This window comes from Triticum dicoccoides, chromosome 4B (genome assembly GCF_002162155.2).
Source record: "Triticum dicoccoides isolate Atlit2015 ecotype Zavitan chromosome 4B, WEW_v2.0, whole genome shotgun sequence".
Lineage (NCBI taxonomy): Eukaryota > Viridiplantae > Streptophyta > Magnoliopsida > Poales > Poaceae > Triticum > Triticum dicoccoides.
Genome location: NC_041387.1, coordinates 59,469,832 through 59,482,554, shown reverse-complemented (window position 1 = coordinate 59,482,554; position 12,723 = coordinate 59,469,832).

Below are 12,723 nucleotides of genomic sequence, written 5' to 3'. Positions count from 1 at the left end.
CTAGGGCATATTTCCTTTAGTCTCTCACTTGCACTAGAGTCAATAATCTAGTTCACATCATCATGTGATTTAACACCAATATTCACATCTGTATGTGATTAATACCCATAGTTCACATCGTCATGTGATCAACACCCAAAGGGTTTACTAGAGTCAATAATCTAGTTCACATCGCTATGTGATTAACACCCAAAGAGTACTAAGGTATGATCATGTTTTGCTCGTGAGAGAAGTTTAGTCAACGGGTCTGTCATATTATAGAGTCGTATGTATTTTGTAAATATTCTATGTCTACAATGCTTTGCACGAACTACTCTAGCTAATTGCTCCCACTTTCAATATGTATCCAGATTGAGACTTAGAGTCATCTGGATCGGTGTAAAAGCTTGCATCGATGTAACTCTTTACGACGAACTCTTTTATCACCTCCATAATCGAGAAACATATCCTTATTCTACTAAGGATAATTTTGACCAATGTCCAGTGATCTACTCCTAGATCACTATTGTACTCCCTTGCCAAACCAGGGCAGAGTATACAATAGGTCTGGTCCATAGCATGGCATACTTTTATAGAACCTATGGCTGATGCATAGGGAATGACTTTCATTCTCTTTCTATTTTCTGCCATGGTCGGGTCTTGAGTCTTACTCAATTTCACACCTTTGCAACACAGGCAAGAACTCTTTCTTTGACTGTTCCATTTTGAACTATTTCAAAATCTTGACAAGGTATGTACTTATTGAAAAACTTATCAAGCGTCTTGATCTATCTCAATAGATCTTGATGCTCAATATGTAAGCAGATTCACCGAGGTCTTCCATTGAAAAACTTTTTATCAAGTATCCTTTTATGCTATCCAGAAATTCTATATCATTTCCAATCAACAATATGTCTTGCACATATAATATCAAAAATGCTACAGAGCTCCCACTCACTTTCTTGTAAATACAGGCCTTTCCAAAAGTCTGTATAAAACCATATGCTTTGATCAACTCATCAAAGCGTATATTCCAACTCCGAGATGCTTGCAATAGTCCATTGATGGATCGTTGGAGCTTGCACATTTTGTTAGTACCTTTAGGATTAACAAAACCTTCTGGTTGCATCATATACAACTCTTCTTTAATAAATCCATTAAAGAATGTAGTTTTGACATCCATTTGCCAGATTTCATAACATGTGACAATTGCTAACATGATTCGGACAGACTTAAGCATCGCTACAGTTGAGAAAATCTCATTGTTGTCAACACCTTGAACTTGTCAAAAACCTTTTTGTGACAAGTCGAGCTTTGTAGATAGTAACTCTACTATCAGTGTCCGTCTTCCTCTTGAAAATCCATTTATTTAACATGGCTTGTTGATCATCGAGCAAGTCAATCAAAGTCCATAGTTTGTTCTCATACATGGATCCTATCTCAGATTTCATGGCCTCAAGCCATTTCGCGGAATCTGGGCTCATCATCGCTTCCTCATAGTTCGTAGGTTCATCATGGTCTAGTAACATGACTTCTAGAATGGGATTACCGTACCACTTTGGTGTGGATCTTATTCTGGAAGACCTACGAGGTTTGGTAGTAACTTGATCTGAAGCTTCATGATCATCATCATTAACTTCCTCACTAATCGGTGTAGGCATCACTGGAACTGATTTCTGTGATGAACTACTTTCCAATTTGGGAGAAGGTACAATTACCTTATCAAGTTCTACTTTCCTCCCACTCACTTCTTTCGAGAGAAACTCCTTCTCTAGAAAGGATCCATCTTAGCAACGAATCTTGCGTTCGGATCTGTGATAGAAGGTGTACCCAATAGTTACCTTTGGGTATTCTATGAAGACGCACTTCTCCGATTTGGGTTCGAGCTTATCAGGTGAAAACTTTTCCACATAAGCATCGCAGCCCCAAACTTTAAGAAACGACAACTTTGGTTTCTCGCCAAACCACAGTTCATAAGGCGTCGTCTCAACGGATTTTGATGGTGCCCTTTTTTAAAGTGAATGCAACTGTCTCTAATGCATAACCCCAAAACGATAGTGGTAAATTGGTAAGATACATCATAGATCACACTATATCCAATAAAGTACTGTTATGACGTTCGGACACACCATTAAGCTGTGGTGTTCCAGGTGGCATGAGTTTGTGAAACTATTCCACACTGTTTTAATTGAAGACCAAACTCGTAACTCAAATATTTGTCTCTGTGATCAAATTGTAGAAACTTTATTTTCTTGTTACGATCATTCTCCACTTCACTCTAAAATTCTTTGAACTTTCCAAATGTTTCAGACTTGTGCTTCATTAAGTAGATATACTCATATCTGTTCAATTCATCTTGTGAAGGTCAGAAAATAACGATACCCGCCACGAGAATCAACACTCATTGGACCATATAGATCGGTATGTATTATTTCCATCAAGTCAGTAGCTCGTTCCATTGTTCCGGAGAACGGAGTTTTAGTCATCTTGCCCAAAAGGCACGGTTCGCAAGCATCAAATGATTCATAACCAAGAGATTCCAAAAATCCATCTTTATGGAGTTTCTTCATGTGCTTTACACCGATATGACCCAAATGGCAGTGCCACAAATAAGTTGCACTATCATTATCAACTTTGCATCTTTTGTCATCAATATTATGATTATGTGTATCACTTCGATCGAGATCCAACAAACTATTTTCATTGGGTGTATGACCATCGAAGGCTTTATTCATGTAAACAGAATAACAATTATTCTTTGACTTTAAATGAATAACCATATTGCAATAAACATGATCAAATCATATTCATGCTCAACGCAAATGCCAAATAACATTTATTTAGGTTTAACACTAATCCCGAAAGTATAGGGAGTGTGCAATGATGATCATATCAATCTTGGAACCACTTCCAACACACATCGTCACTTCACCCTCAACTAGTCTTTGTTTATTCTGTAACTCCTGTTTCGAGTTACTAATATTTAGCAACCGAACAAGTATCAAATACTCAGGGTCTACTATAAACACTAGTAAGGTACACATCAATAACCTGTATATCAAATATACCCTTGTTCACTTTGCCATCCTTCTTATCCACCAAATATTCAGGGCATTTCCACTTCCAGTGACCATTTCCTTTGCAGTATAATCATTCAGTTTCAGGCTTTGGTCCAGCTTTGGGCTTTTGACAACTTGCTTGTCATTCTACTTGAAGTTTCCCTTTCTTTCCCTTTACCCTTTTCTTGAAACTAGTGATCTTGTCAACCATCAACACTTGATGCTTTTTCTTGATTTCTACCTTCGTCGATTTCAACATCACGAAGAGCTCGGGAATCGTTTTCGTCATCCCTTGCATACTGTAGTTCATCACAAAGTTCTACTAACTTGGTGATGGTGACTAGAGAACTCTATCAATCACTATCTTATCTGGAAGATTAACTCCCACTTGATTCAAGCGATTGTAGTACCCAGACAATCTGAGCACATGCTCACTAGTTGAGCGATTCTCCTCCATCTTTTAGCCATAGAACTTGTTGGAGACTTCATATCTCTCAACTCGGGTATTTTCTTGAAATATTAACTTCAACTCCTGGAACATCTCATATGGTCCATGACGTTCAAAACGTCTTTGAAGTCCCGATTCTAAGCCGTTAAGCATGGTGCACTAAACTATCAAGTAGTCATCATATTGAGCTAGCCAAACGTTCATAACATCTGCATCTGCTCCTGCAATAGGTCTGTCACCTAGTGGTGCATTAAGGACATAATTCTTCTGTGCAGCAATGAGGATAAACCTCAGATCACGGATCCAATCCGCATCATTGCTACCAACATCTTTCAACACAATTTTCTTTAGGAACATATCAAAATAAACATATGAAAGCAACAATGCAAGCTATTGATCTACAACATAATTTGCAAAATACTACCAGGACTAAGTTCATGATAAATTTAAGTTCAATTAATCATATTACTTAAGAACTCCCACTTAGATAGACATCCCTCTAATCCTCTAAGTGATTACGTGATCCATATCAACTACACCATGTCCGATCGTCACGTGAGATGGAGTAGTTTCAACAGTGAACATCAATATGTTGATCATATCTACTATATGTGTCAGGACCCCGACTCAATGCCACATCGATCTAGCATGTAACACTTCATATCACTTTGCGACCTCACGCACGGTATTCCCACGGGTGTCGCCTTACCTTTGCCCGGGACCGTTTGCGCCTTTTGGCACACGTATATGACAGTGTCGCTAGCATCCATATGATAAGGAGCCCGGGCTGACATGGCTAGTCGTAAACCCAAAGTGGCACAAACTTACAGGGACAGGCATCCATGACCCAACATCAAACGTGTCGGTCATCAGCGAGTGAATCCAGGCTGTAGCACTGGGCTAGCAGGACTCCGGTGAACCGGGCTGTAGCGGGCTAATAGGACTCCGGTATTCATCGCGTGACATTTCCCCGAAGGGACAGACACAGGAACGAAGAAGGACACATGCCGGCCAGCCTAAGTGTTCCGGAGCAGCAGCAAGCTACCATGGCTCAGTGGAAACACTAGGAGACATTTCCCGGTAAGAGAGGCTACTAAGGATAAACAACTAGATAGCCAGATCCCACACATACCAAGCATTTCAATAACATACACACAATATGCTCGATATGTGCAAATACAACATGGCATCACAACATGACTCTACGACACAAGTAAATATTCAATAGGCTCCGAGGAGCGAGATATTACAAACATGGGTCTTATGACCCAACAATCAGAGCATACAAATCAAAGCACAAGCGGAAGCTATCATGTCTGAGTACAGACAACTAAAAATGAAAAAGGCTGAGAAGCCTGACTATCTACCAGATCCTGTCGAGGGCACAAGATCGTAGCTGAGGTAACAAGCTAAACGTCGAAGTCCACGCGGAACTACTAGCGAGACCGAAGTCTCTCTGCAAAAACATAAATAGGCAAACGTGAGTACAAATGTACCCAGCAAGACTTACATCAGAACTATCTACATATGCATCATTATCAACAAAGGGGATGGTGGTGTTTAACTGCAGCAAGCCAGCTTTGACTCGGTGGCTATCCTGAACTACGACTGCAAGTAACTCTTTTGAGGTGGCGCACACGAGTCCACATATTCACCATATCAATACACCACTATGGATCCGCTCCCGTCTCCCTACGAGAACGCCATCCATAGCACTCACGCTTATCTTGCGTATTTTAGAGTATCCACTTTCACTTGTCTATGAACTGATATAAGCAACCCAGAAGTCCTTTTCCGCGGACACGGCTATTCGAATAGATGATGTTAACCCTGCAGGGGTGTACTTCTTCACACACGCTCTCACCACTTACCGCCGTTTACATGACATGTACTCGGCAACCTTCAAGCGGAAGCCCAACGTGGGTGTCGGCCACGGCCTGCCCAAACACTCAAGTCTCTAGTCCAGGTTTATCGCCTATTCGGGTTCCATCCATGAGGAGATCCGGCCGGAGTTTCGCTCACAGCCCCAAACGATGTGAACAGGGTTCCGTGACACCAAACAGGCGCCCGGTTTACCCGGCCACGTGCCTACCGCATCACAGCCCACCCCTACGGTCAGCGCTGCGCACGGCCTCCAGCATACTACAAACACCAGAAACTACTTGCAACTCCTGGACAGAGGACAAGGGCGATTAAGAAGCCGAGAGGGTCCATTGGTTTCGGGCCCAATGCGTGGTAGTAGCTGAATCATGGATCACAAACACAGAACTCAGTTCCTGAGGACGGCTGCAATGAGACAACCCACCATGTACTCCTGCATGGCCCCTCACCGCTACCTTTACCAAATCGTGTTCACACGCTTAGCTCACACACCATAGGACATGTTCACACACCTCTGATTCATCCCGGATGAATCAGACCTGACTCGACTCTAAGCAGTAGCAGGCATGACAAACAAGCATGAATGAGTAGGCACAACAGGGCTCAAACAACTCCTACTCATGCTAGTGGGTTTCATCTATTTACTGTGGCAATGACAGGTCATGCAAAGGATAAAGGGGTTCAGCTACCGCAGTAGGTAACAGATGAATCGTTGTTGTCCTAATGTAGTAAAAGAGGGCAGGAGCGAGAGAGTGGGATTGTATCGGAATGAACAAGGGGGTTTTGCTTGCCTGGCACTTCTGAAGATAACATTGAGTCTTCATCAGTGTCAACGATCACAATGTCGGAACATCGTCTACCGGGAGGGAACAGATACCGGCAACAAAGAAGAAATACAATCAATGCAATGCACAATATAATGCATGCTCATGACATGGCAATATGAATGTGTTTTGGGCTAATGCAACTAGCAACAGATTAAATGAAGTTGGTTTGAATACAAGATTCAAATTCAAACTCCATATGTGATTATTCCAAATGCCATTTAATTGATTTGTGCTAAACAGCAGCTATAAGTTGTTCTAACATGCATGAAAATGGTACAGATGGATTCCTTGAATTTTTCTGATAATTTTTCATATATAATTTATTTAATTTGGAGTTACGGTTGAATTTCTATGAATTTTAGAAGTTTTAGGCATTTTCTGGAATTTCCTGAATAATATTAAATCCAGAATTGATTATGGCGTCAGCACCACGTCACAGTGACGTCAGCAGGGTCAACTGGGCTGGCTCGGGTCAAACCTGACGTGTGGGGTCCACACGTCAGTGACACAGGACCTAATCCCGGTCAAACCCAGCGCTGACTGGGGTTTGACCAGGGGTGGGGCCCACTGTCAGTGGATGTGGGTTTAATTAGTGGGGCCATTAACACTAATTAAGCGTGCCCCGTCGGCAGTCGCCGGAGTATCGCCGGCGGCAACCATTCCGCACGGCGGCGCGGCTCGGATTTGAGCTAGGGGCGATGGTTTGGCGCGCGGTTTGGCTCATTAGAACGTCCGCGACGCGGCGCGTCCAGCGGTGGCTGTGGCCGCGGCTGGGGTGGCCGGTAGCGGCAACTACGGCGAGAGAGGCGGCGACCGGAGCTCGGGCATCGCCTAAGACGACGCTATGGTGCGGCTACGGACGAACCGATGGGAGTTTTCGGCTCCTGGGAACATCTCGAGCCCGAGGGCGTGCTCAGACGCGAGCTAAGACACCTGTGGCCATGGTGGTGCCATGGCCGGCGGCTAGGAGCGCTCGGCAAGGTGGTTAGGGCGGCTAGGGTACGGGAACGAGCGCGAGGAGGAGGGGGAATGGAAGAGTAGCTCACAGCGGATCTGGTGGAGGCAACGGCGAGGCCGGGGAGGGGCTGGAGCTCGCGAATCCTCGAAAGTTCGCCGGCGGCCGAAGGTTGGGGGCGAGCTTGAGGGCGACGCTGCAGGGCTTCCGGAGGGCCGTGGATCGGTGGGGAGGAAGAGGGGGTCGGGGCGGAGCTTCCTGGGGCGTCGGTGAGGCGTGGAGTGGCCGGTAGCCACGATGGCTCTCGTCGGTGGCGGCGGCTCCGTTCGGGTGAGGAGAACAGAGAAGGGGGGGAGAGTGTTCCGGGGAGAGGATGAGGACGCGGGAGAGTGAGGAAGAGAGGCAGGGAGGTGTGTGGCGTCTCCGGGCGTCGAGGAGGAAGCAGGAGGTGGCCGAGGCCTCTCGGGCGCGCGCCACGCCTCGCCTCTGTCCTTCTGGCGAGGGAGGAAGACGACAGGGGAGGGGGTGGAGATGGGCTGGGCCGGCTGGGCCGGTTGGTGGCGCCAGGTAGGCTGCGGGTAAGTGGCCCAGGTAAGTTTCCTCTCTCTCCTGTTTTATTGTTCTGTTTGTTTTATTTTTATTTAATCTTTTGCCATTGTTTTGAATTTAAAATAATTCAAACAATGCCAAAAGCTCCTCTGAATATTTTTATTTTGCTATATGGACTTTTCCAAAAGCTCATAAAATATTTCAGGGGTATTTGAAATTATATTCTAGTTATATGAATATAATTCAAATTCAAATAGCTAATGAATTAAATTCAAAGTCCCAAAAATAAATCCTTAAAAATGTTCAATATTTTGGTTGGGACCAGAACCCTTACCAAAAATTATCAAACATTTAAGAGGAGCATTTTAGAGCAATGAATGAGATTTTTAGGGTTTTTGCCCTTCTTTTATTTAAGTTTTTGAGGCTTCCAAAATTCCTCAGTTCAGGTTTTCAAAAATTTAAACATGATGCTCAGATGAGGTCTAGCCTAGTGCATAACAGGACCAGGGATGTGACAACTGACCCCCACTAAACAAAAATCTCGTCCCGAGATTCAAGCGTAGGGTAAGGTGAAGGGGAAAACGCAACTAGTATAATCTTCACGATCCAGGGTGCACTTCATAAGAGCGTTGATTCGATCACCATCATTGTCTTGAAGTCCTGCTCTGAGAAATCCTGTCAACATGACATGGAGGGAAGAAGGAGACTCTAGAAGGGTCGATCTTCTCGAAGATCGAACAACTCACGGAATGAGACATAGGACCATCTCTCGGGTTGAGACACGAGATACACATCAAGAGGGGTGGAAAGAAACGGATAACGAAGGTTCACTAGGTAGACAACAATTTCACGCTTAAGAAGGTGGTAAACGATTGTCAACGTAGCGAGGAGTTGAGTTGCCATGATACCATAACGATACACCTTAGGGAAGGTGACTCGTAGAGATATCCCCTTAAGTGGAAAAAAGAATTACTTTTGATTCAGAGATCATTGAAACTCTTTAAACCAGCCTAAGACAATTCTCGAGCGATCGTTTGGAGGGGGTCGGTAGAATGGCATACTCAAACTTGGATGATGTGGATTACCTTGTTGAAGACATAGTAATGGATGAATTTGCTTATCACCGGAAATGGAAGAGACCCATGGTAGAATGACACATTGGCGGTGCAAGTTGGGAACAAAATGCAAATGCTGGGAATGATTCTAGTAACTGGGGAAGAACCCAACAATAGAGAGTGAATTCACTGTTTGAATAGGTCATAGCATTGCCGAGGAAACTGAGAGCAAACCCAGTTAGTGCCGATGATAACACGTAGCGCTTGTGCATGCTCTCAAGAACTTGAGCATTTCCACATTCATCAAGGTTTTACCAATATCCGTGTCAAGGATCCTGGCAACACAACTTGCTACCACAATGAATGATGATTGATGATGCAGATGCAAAGGAAGATAACACTTCTCAGATTTCATCTTAGCGAGGCCAAGGAAATAAAATCTGGATGATCGACCGAGAGACATTTAGCACTCCGCTTCTAATGTTCTTCTTGATGTGCTAGTGTAACCCATTCATAGATATGGTTTGATATCTAGAACATCAAGTAAAGGTCGGACTTCGGGAGCACAAGAATCCATAAGGAACAACTAGGGAGGTAAATCCTACGAAATCCTTATGGGGAGGTGGCCAACTTCCTCAATCAAGATATTATAATAACAGGTCTTCCGGCTGGGTGTGTTGGCCATGACATCCACTTTACCTGTTTCCAAGGGATTGATATTATAGTTCTTGGAAAATGTTCCAAACCATCACATCTTCCTGAGATTCAGATCTGGTTGGTGTCAGGATATCCCAGACTCATCAAGTCTAGAAAGAAAAATGAAAGTTTGCAACACAAATCGACGAGATGACGTTGCGAGATTCTCGGGGAATGAACTACGATAGCAAGCTCCAAAACATGAGCTGGTTCTGCTACAAACATGCGAACACGTTGTCCCAGACAAGCATGGCCACGTAGTAGTCTTATAATAAAACACTACCGAGTTCAGGAGGGGGAACCATCAACGAGGGTATCGAAGTCCTTACATAAGTCCGGATTAGCTCTTATGAAGAAACTCCTTCTCCTTGAACAAATCAATCAGTGGCTTGGTGTGCTAGGGATACATATAGATTGAAGGTTGCAAGTCTTCAAACCACAGCATTCTTCGCATGTGTGCATGACTGATTTGGAATGATTCCAAAGAAAGCAACATTGACTTTCTCGAATCCACGGCGGCAACTTGCATCAGATGCACATGAATTAAAGGAAGTCACTACCTTCATTCAAACATATGCTTCATGAGCTAGCATGAACAAATGCTTTCAAAAGTTTCCAACACTAGCTTAATGTTCAACAAAATCATGGAGGAGATAAGGATGTTGTCAATGGGCTCAACAACAATTCATCTAGGTTTCCTTTTAAAAGGAATTCCATAGTTAAGTGAACACGGTGATAGCATTGGTCAGACCAAAGATGTAATGGTGTATGCTCGAGGGATCAACCACGAATAAGACAACAATACGAGCATCGTTGGTACTGATTTGATTTGACGATAGCCCACACTCAAATCAAAGGATTGATAAGACAATAGGTCCAGCAACTGATCACAAGGACCAATCGATGAAGATATCATCTTTCTTCAACACACACTACACAAGAATATCCCTTTGGAACGAACTAAGTCAGGCAAGCTTTTATCTTCCAACTCTCCAAGTTGTTGTCTAGCTTAACCAACTAGCTCAGGGATATCTAACACCGATTCTTGGAGAGAAGATGGTTCACAAGAAACCAACTTGATCACGAGCTCAACATAACAGCCAGGGAACAACCTGGTAATACTTCCGAGAAGATATTCGGAAAATCATGAACCACCGGTATGTTACTAAGCTCGAGAACAATCTTGCTTTTGAGGGCAAGACGACATGATCAAATAAGCAAGGATTGGCACTATCCTAACTCACTGATCGGAGAGTGCACCAGAAATAAGGACTAGGTAGCACAATCAACCTTAGGGTGACGATTCAATAATCAACACGCTAAGAATGAGGTTATCGTCCATTTAACTACCAAGCAATGGAGTTGCTAGCAGTATTGATTTCACACGCCATGATTCATTTGTCGGCATTCCGGTTACAATAACACGGAAACCGAGAAATTATCAATGATGATCAGAAGTATTACTGCGTCAAGAATTCATAAGATGGTGTGCAATTCCCATGATATTCCTGATATAAAGATGGTAATACTTCAAGGTAGAACAGACCAGAAGCTGGATTGGCATTTTGATCTGCGGAATACAATTGCTTTGACCCAATCCTAGATATGGATGAGATTCTGGAGTTTGTTTCTCCTATTCATTCTGAAATAGAATGGCTTGGCGGACCACAAGGGTAATAGGCATCGACGAACGAATGCACGCATACTCTTGACTATCAATTGATAGGCGAGGGTCGGAAACAACTAAGATGGGACAACTCAAAAGAACATATGATTTTCTGAGTTGTGGATGCATGGTTTAGCATGTCGAATGAAGTTCAACATATTTCTTCCGGATAACCCATGCAGAAAAGTAGAACTGGCAGAGCCATAACATATAATGGAGAACTCATCAAGAGCACTCTGGTTGTGATCGTTCAGTTCAACGAGGAACTTCTGCCATAAGTAGTTCATGGTATTTGGAAGAAGAAGATACCACGGACTTCAAGGACTATCGCAAAGGTTACTAATATCCTAAAGGCACTAGCAATTACTATCAACATGAAGTAGGTAGAGTGAATCTCGGGTTCAAGAACCCAGGAACAGAATACCTATTACTAAGTAGCATCACGGAATGCTTTCGAGAATGATGGCCAGAATCATCACACTAGGAACACAAATCATGGCTAAATTACTAGATGATCCCCTAAGACACCTAGGGTCATAATAATATCTCCAACATATATGTCAAGGTAACGGAGTACCTCAACTCACTGATTAGTGTGGTTAATCTGGCCCATGGGAACATTGAAACGGGAAGAAAGGATTTGCAAATGCATCAGACTACTTAGAAACCTGGAATGACTCGGACAGCATAACGGCTGTAAATGCTCAGAAAAGATTTGAGACATTCACAAAAATGGTGGCATAACCACTCAGAAGCACAATATCAAGGTCTCGAGATCAATAATTAACATACAGAAGTAGTAGGAACTGAAACGAGGCTTAAGTCCAACAATCTTATAAGTCCACTGATTAGTAACACGTGATCCTGATAGAAAGAAGAGATAGCCTAGTTCTTAATCCCCGCAGGAAAGATAAGATGACTCAGATCAGAAGGCATAAGGTATAAGGAGTAAAAGAGCCTTACGTTCCATCCCACAATCAATTCCCTTACATAACTAAAGAATTTCTAGACTCAACTTCGACCAGTTTGGCTTGGTAATCCTACAGGCAGTCAAGCTCTGATACCAACGCTGTCAGGACCCCGACTCAATGCCACATCGATCTAGCATGTAACACTTCATATCACTTTGCGACCTCACGCACGGTATTCCCACGGGTGTCGCCTTACCTTTGCCCGGGACCGTTTGCGCCTTTTGGCACACGTATATGACAGTGTCGCTAGCATCCATATGATAAGGAGCCCGGGCTGACATGGCTAGTCGTAAACCCAAAGTGGCACAAACTTACAGGGACAGGCATCCATGACCCAACATCGAACGTGTCGGTCATCAGCGAGTGAATCCAGGCTGTAGCACTGGGCTAGCAGGACTCCGGTGAACCGGGCTGTAGCGGGCTAACAGGACTCCGGTATTCATCGCGTGACATTTCCCCGAAGGGACAGACACAGGAACGAAGAAGGACACATGCCGGCCAGCCTAAGTGTTCCGGAGCAGCAGCAAGCTACCATGGCTCAGTGGAAACACTAGGAGACATTTCCCGGTAAGAGAGGCTACTAAGGATAAACAACTAGATAGCCAGATCCCACACATACCAAGCATTTCAATAACAT